This window comes from Miscanthus floridulus, chromosome 18 (assembly GCF_019320115.1).
Source record: "Miscanthus floridulus cultivar M001 chromosome 18, ASM1932011v1, whole genome shotgun sequence".
Classification (NCBI taxonomy): domain Eukaryota; kingdom Viridiplantae; phylum Streptophyta; class Magnoliopsida; order Poales; family Poaceae; genus Miscanthus; species Miscanthus floridulus.
In genome coordinates this window covers 66,795,660-66,801,843 of record NC_089597.1, presented here as the reverse complement: position 1 = coordinate 66,801,843, position 6,184 = coordinate 66,795,660, and the positions used below count along the sequence as shown (strand labels likewise).

General features: G+C 39.9%; 1 non-coding gene across 1 annotated transcript; it reads left to right on the top strand.

Moving 5' to 3' along the window:
• Positions 1–5,611: 5,611 nt before the first annotated feature.
• Positions 5,612–5,718, top strand: LOC136525098 (small nucleolar RNA R71). Its single transcript, XR_010776423.1, has one exon. It is a non-coding gene; the product is annotated as a small nucleolar RNA R71 (small nucleolar RNA).
• The last annotated feature ends 466 nt before the right edge of the window (positions 5,719–6,184 follow it).

Sequence of the window (6,184 nt, the reverse complement as noted above, 5' to 3'; positions counted from 1 at the left end):
ACGCCACCATGCCGCCGTGCTCACACCGTTGTGTCGCCATGCATGTGGCCAAGCATCACCGCCGCTTCACCGTGACTTGATCCGCGCCATAGAGCTTCGCTAGGGTTTGTAGATGTCGTAGCTACGCTCACCTGAGCATGCCATCACTAGAGATGGCTGGAGCACCACCGCGCACCACCGCCGAGCCACCATGCTCACACGGTGAGGTAGCTCTGGTGATCCTCCAAGCAAACCTAGGGTACCCGTAGATGTGTGTGATGATGGGGAACACGCTGGTGGTGACCTCACTGACGGCGAGTTCTCATCGGTCAAAGCGCCGCCCTGCCTCGGTCTCACTAATGTGTGGGGTCGGTTGACGTCCGGGGCCCACACGTCAGTCACATCGGGGTGTATGGACTAGGTGTACCTAGCAGCATACTCCGAGTAAATTTGATTTTCTTTATTTATTTCATAGATTTTGTTGTTAACTTGTAAAAATTATATCTTGAGCTAGGAGTATCCAAATAGAGTGAACCAAATTTTGTTGGATTCATGTTGAAGTGTACTATTTTATAAAAAATATGAAATCTACTGTTTAGGGTATTTTTACAGGAGAATTAAATTGAGCAAGATAAGTGCTTTTAAAATAGTTTCTATCTTGTAAATGGCATAACTTGAGCTAGGAAGGTGATAAAATTGTGATTCCAATTTTGCTGGTCTTGTATTGACATGCTCTAGCTAGGAAAAATATTAAACCTATAGTAGACATATTGTAATATGGTCTTCCTATGGTCTTCCTATTTAATCTTAATTAATTGCTAGATGCTAGTGAAATTAATTGGGGTAAAAATACATAATATATGATCATACAAATTTTTACACAGTATTCTCACGTTTGGAGGAAAGTAAGAAAAATATTAAATCTATTGCTTGACACTTTTCACTATGCGAAACTATTTTTGCTAAAATAAGAATATATAACTTGTCATTTTTGTAGAGGCAGCTATACTTATCCAAATGGCATGAAATTTGTATAGTAGAATTTTAGGGTCATGTGTAGACTACTGTAATGTTTTTGGAATTTATTGAGCAATGTAAATATTTACTCTATAAATCACCTTATTATCTAAGGAAATTAATAAATGAATATTAATAATCTAAGGAAATTAATAAATGAATATTAATAAATTAGTTATGTTTAACCATGATGTTTTCTGTGGTGCTTGTGATGCATATGATCTGTTGATGTTATTAGTTAGCCTTAGAAGTAATTGGTTGTATGCAACTAGTTAATTATTGCTTTATAATTCAACTAGATGGCTGCATGTATAGTTTCTCTTGTGGTGTTAATTTCATGATGATAATGGTCTTTTCTGTAAAACTTGTTAATAAAAAAGTTGTAGATAACTTACTTATATACCTGGTATTAAATTTTCATAGTCGTAGGTCTTATGGTTTAAGAATTATGGCCGTTAGAAGTTTTCTGTCAGAAATGCTTGCTCTCTAGATAGATCTGAAAGATTGGATTGTTTGACCTAGATAACTGCTGAATCACATTAAGATGATTAAAAGAAAGTTGTAGGAAATTTTATAAGATTTCTATAATGTCCACAATCATATTAATTAGATCTATATAACTCCCGTTATGGTCAAAATAAGTGGTTGTTGCCTTATAGTCTAGATAATGATCTACATAAGTGTTCGTTTAGTTACTAGAGAAGAGATATGCACCTACTTAGTAAAAGAAAATGTAACCTATTATCACCTTAAGACAATGCTATTAAGAACACTTAAGAGGATACATTTCATCACACTATATCCTATGCTACTTGTCATTATATATGCATCCATGATATCTTATTCCGTGCTCATCCATATAGGATTGTCTGAACGGATAACTCTATTGGAGTTCGAAGGAGAGCTGGAGGAACAATAGGAGGCACCTTAGGCTATAGCTCTAGAAGGAGAGGAACAATCTCTTGAAGACTTACCCAAGTGCCTAGACCATAGGCCAACTTCTTTTATCAAAGGCAAGCCCCGGAGCATGTTAAGCCTCCCATGTTTTACAAAAAATCACTTGAGTCCTTTTATGTTTGATGCATTAGGTTATAAGAGTTTATTCAAAACACTTGATGCATAGCACCACATTGTCCAGATATATATACCTTTAACCTTGTATAGGTCTAGGATCGAATATATGCTTAGCCATGCTTAGACCGATAGAAGTCGGGTGATTTCCTGTCACCTGCGAGATATAGGTGGATACCGAAGCACGGTTGGCTATATTTGCTATCGTGGAAAAGAACCATGGGGTAATGTAACTGGAGGTCCGATGGAGTCTATGCGTAGGTTGACTCATGTGATTCCGTATGTGCTGATTATGGAACGTACCTTTGTTCGAACTTTTGTCGAGATTGAACACATGCCTATCACTTAGCTGTCTAGATAACTCATTCTGACTATGAAGCCGAGTAGCTCAACTCAGGCCGGGTCCCGTTCTATAAAAGTGCGCACTCTAGATGGTAGTAAGGATGTGCGGGGAGCAAGACATGAGTCCAAGGGTAGGCTAGTCCTAAACATCCTTGCAGCTGGCTGTCCCTGATTATGCGACGTTGATCGAACCGACAAAATGTGGACCTGAGTGGTACCAAAGGTGACTGTTGATCTGGTCTGCCTGGGTTTGTGTTAGGAATAAATTCCCAGCTGGTTGAAATCGATTTGAATCATCGTCTCTCACGGACAGTGAGAAACTTGGCTAGCTCCAGCATCGTAGTAAGTGTATTATGGAATGATGGTTATGAAAAACATGGAATTACTACACCGGCTATGGTTATTATTGTTATGCTACTAAATGATATACCACATGTTTGGCACATGTTAGTTGTTAATCTAGAGATGAATAGCTATAATTAACTTGATAACTGAATTATAACTGTACACTTGAATTGGTAAGCTTTTTATGCAAAATGCTATCAAGATAGCTCCACTTATACAACCTTGCATAATCCTTGGAGTCACTTTATTTTTGGTTTATGATGGATAAGTCTATCTGAGTACCTTCTTGTACTCAGGGTTTATTTCCCATTGTTGCAGATAATACGATGTATCATGGTGACTATAAGAATTGCTTCTGTCCTACCATGGACGAGGAGTAGAGCCCTGGGCAAGGCGTTTCTCATTAATCCCTCTCTTATGATTTTGTGGAATTGTGATCATGAGCTGGCACAATATTTGAACAACGATTGAGATGTTGGTTTGAAACTTTAATTGCTTCCGCTACTATTTTACCTAAACTTGGTTTGTAATTACTTTTAATCATACTCTGATGTATGGAACTATATTTGTGAACTTTATGTAATGTGTGACATGTATGTTGAATCATGTAAGATCTTAGTTGTATGTTGGTTGAATTGAGACCCTTCGTGGTACTCGATGGACTATCGGGTTTATATGGGCTCAAGTATGACAGTGCGAATGCTTGCGGGCTGCTATTGTACTTGTGCTCTTATAAATTGGATGGTTCTACTACACTGTGAGGGTTTGGATTTTTAAGTCCTCTGGATAGGACTTTACTCCATTCTTGTTTATTCTTTGGGTGTATCTGTCGATCTTGAAGATGGAGACCTTGATGGTTGCTCCTATAGTGATAATGACTCGGATGATGTCACCTTTTCTTTCCACACCTGCTTGGTTTGTGGACTTGACCTTGGCAGAGTAGGTTCATCTTTCATGGGTTCTTCAGGTTCTTCCCTTTCATCCCTTGGGAGTTGATTCTTTTGGTGTCAAGATGATCAACGTCTCCTCCTAGAGCGGTTCTTCTTCGACTGCTCATAAGTGGTATAACTATTGAAATAACAGTGTACCTTTTCTCTAGGGAATTGGAAGTGGACTAGTCCAGATCCGACATAGATGATCGCGTTAGTGGTGTTGAGGAAAGGTCTTCTTAGGATGATGGGTGTATTGTCTTCCTCTTCTCCCATGTTCAAAACCATGAAGTCGGTAGGGGCATAATGATCATGTATTGTTACCATGAAGTAGGTAGGGGAAATCAGATTGATTGGTCTGCCATCTACAATTGCATGTATTAGAGAACAAAGGTTCATCAACAAATAAATATTCATATGTTATCTTGGACATTATGTTGACACCCGACCCAATGTCGTAAAAGGTATTGTTGAAGATTCTTTGTCCAATTGTACACTTGATTGTCGGCACGCCTGGATCATCCTTCTTAGCAAGGAATGGTGAAGCTAGGAGGTGGTCGTACTCTAATCTGAGTGTGTTGATAATTTTGACTGATTCCTCTAGTGACTGCCTGACCTATTCTTCCTCCTTTGGTTATTCTAATTCTTGGTCACTGTTGTCTCTTTGGATAGGTAGGCATTTGTGGATGTGTAGGAGATTGCAAGATGTGATTCTTGAAGGGAACTTCACCTTTTTATCCTTGATTATGAAACATATCTTGGCACTATCCACGTAGATGATGACTTTTGTGGTGCTCAGGAAAGGTCAACCTAGGATGATGGGTGCCCTTTCATCTCCACCTGTTTCTAGAACCACAAAATCTATGGGGACGTACGGTTGTCCCACTCGTATGATGGCATCTTCAAGAACTCCCTTGGGGTAGCAGAGTGACTAATCTGCAAGCTGCAAACGCATATTTGTGTACAACAAAGGATCTCCTAAAATCTTCTCATAAATTACCTTAGGCATAATGTTGACACTCGCTCTGAAGTCACAGACAACTTCTTGGAAAATGTGAGGTCTAATGGCGATGGGGATGATAGGTCTCCCTGGATCGCCCTTCTTATCGGGTAGGGAATAATCTATCCACCTTCCCGTCGATGGCTTCGTGTAGTAGTAAGCTGCATTATGAATATCAACAAGATTTATAGTTTCTAGATCTTCTAGCTACCCTAGAATCTTACCTTTGTTGGATGGAGGAACAACAGCCGCCAGCTGAGCTATTTCTGATTCTATCATTTTATTAAAGCTATGCTGGTTCTTAATGGCAAAAGCAAAGTTATCCATTCTATTATTTATATTCTCTAGAATTTTATCATTAGTAGCTACCTTTCTAGATAATCCCTCCATAACTTTAGATTGGCCAGCAATTAATTCTCTCAAGGGTGGTTGATTGAAGTTATTATAATTGTTACCTTGAGGGTTACCTTGGTAATTACCTTGGTAGTTTAGCATCTGTTGCTGGTTCCATCCTTGATTCTATTGAGGACAAAAGTAGTTGTTATTGACAAAGTTCACATCCTCATGGCTTTCAGCACAGTTGTTCCCTAAATGCCTAGTGTTGCCACACTCTTCACACGTTATGCGGGAATCATGAATGTGCATGACTTCTTGCTTCTCATTGGCTCGATCTTCAAGCTTCTTCATCAGTAGGTCCATCTTAGCAGACAGCATGTCTACCTCCTTGAGTTGATGCATACCTCCACCACCCTTGCGGGTCTAAAGGCGTTCTTCATTCCAACCTTGGTTGGAGGCCATCTTCTCTACAAGAGCTATTGCAGCTGGGATTGTGAGTGAAAGGAAAGAACCTCTAGCAGTAGCATCCATAGTCTCATGGGTACTGTTGGTCAACTCATGGTAGAAAGTCTATATGAGTAGCCAATTTTCCATCCCATGATGAGGACATTCTGTAATATAATCTTGAAAACATTCCCATGCCTCAAGGACAGATTCATCATGTTGTTGCTGAAAACTTGAAATTCTCCCACGCAGGGCATTGGTCTTGCCCATGGGAAAGAACTTGTCTAGGAAGGCAGTGGAGTAGTTATCCCATGTAGTGTTTCTATCCTTGTTGGCGTAGAACCATTGCTTTGCCTTCCCTAGGAGTGAGAATGGGAAGAGGCAAAGTAGTATGGTGTCTTGGGTTACTCCTTTGATGGTGAAAGTGCTACAGATCTCTAGGAAGTGTTGGAGATGTGCACTCGCATCTTCATGTACCTTTCCACAAAATGGGCTTGCTTGCACCATGTTGATGAGAGCTTGCTTGAGCTCGAATCCATTGTCTCCAACATTGACTGTTGGTCCAGTACGGATGTTGGCTGTAGTTGGAGCAGAGAACCCATGGAGAGTCTTGTTGGCCATGGCTTCAAATTCTGGTGTTAAGCTTCACCTTGTCAGGTTGTCTTCTAATTCTAAAGCTGAGACCTTCTTGAGTTTGTCTCTAGTTCTCCTGATTAATGCT